This window comes from Priapulus caudatus, unplaced genomic scaffold (genome assembly GCF_000485595.1).
Source record: "Priapulus caudatus unplaced genomic scaffold, Priapulus_caudatus-5.0.1 Scaffold97, whole genome shotgun sequence".
NCBI lineage: Eukaryota > Metazoa > Priapulida > Priapulimorpha > Priapulimorphida > Priapulidae > Priapulus > Priapulus caudatus.
The window spans coordinates 79,731-80,942 of record NW_014577158.1 but is presented as its reverse complement, the minus strand read 5'-3'; the positions used below and the strand labels follow the sequence as shown (position 1 = coordinate 80,942).

General features: G+C 45.7%; 1 long non-coding RNA gene across 1 annotated transcript in view; it reads right to left on the bottom strand.

Annotated features, from left to right (window-relative positions):
• Positions 1-1,212, bottom strand: part of LOC106805030 — a 6,931-nt gene that overhangs the window by 4,417 nt on the left and 1,302 nt on the right. The window lies entirely within an intron of this gene.

Genomic DNA, 1,212 nt, shown 5'->3' with positions numbered 1-1,212 from the left:
GGAGTAACAACTATATGCAATTTGAAACATGTGGGTCAAACTGTTCTTGAATTATTGTTAACCGTAGCAAAATGTTGGACAGACGGACGGACGGACGTACGACGGACGACACACCATGGCAATAGCTCATCTTGACGATGTCAAAGCGAGCTAAAAAAAACCACGGCTCAAGATGATTTTTACTAACGGTTGCCTATCCGATGATCATCCTGTTTTTGTACATATCACATGTTACAACATACATGCAGCAGCCGCATAGCAACATGTAATACAGCGAGCTGGGACAAAAAAAATGCCAATAAAAAGTCCATGTTTTACCAACTTTGTAAGAGAAGCGGTAACCGTGTTTTACACCCGCCAACAAGAATGACAGCTAACGCCTCCTCCGACCCAATAATGCTCCCCTAGCAACGGAGAGAATGAAGAAGTGAACCGCAAATGCATGCAAGCTAGGTTGAAAAACCGTGATCGAAATCCCAGTGCAATACTTTCGGATCGAATTCGGTTTGGGGCGATCCAAATCGAAAATAAAACGGCGAAGTGACCCCCACAGAAATCCTCGGGTGCTGCGTTATACCGTTGCGGTCCAGCCCCAGTTTTATGCAGATGCAAAAACAAAACGAGCGTGCACGCACCTGTGGGTTACTCCGACGGTCGCGTGCGGTCAACGCCGCGGTGGCCGAAGATTCGGACGTCGACGCGGACTGGCTGGAATCCCAGGAGAACGTGTCCGCATCATCTGCATCTGTAATCGTTAGGCAATCAATCATGTAGATATGCGGCGAACGCACCAACAAGCGCCGAGGTGCGAACATTGTACATGCAGACGCTTGGGACCACGAGTATATATGTTATGTCCTAGCGCATGGCATTGTACCTAGGAGCAGTGAGAGCGAGCCCAAACTACGCTATGGTGCCGTTACAATGACAGTTATTACCACGAGAACACGTGTACTCCGTCTATATTGTTATATAGTTTCAAAGTACTATGTCTGTTGTGTTCATGGAATGATAGACACATGCATGTGTTTACCGTATTAATTTTTGCTCCTGCTAACAAACACGTTGTTTTCGTCATTATTGACATCGTCCGTTAACGTGACATCAGGTGCTATCATGTGCTACATATCTTTACGGTATTAATTATTGATCATGCTAACGAACACGTTGTTTTCGTCATTATTGACATCGTCCGTTAACGTGACATCAGGT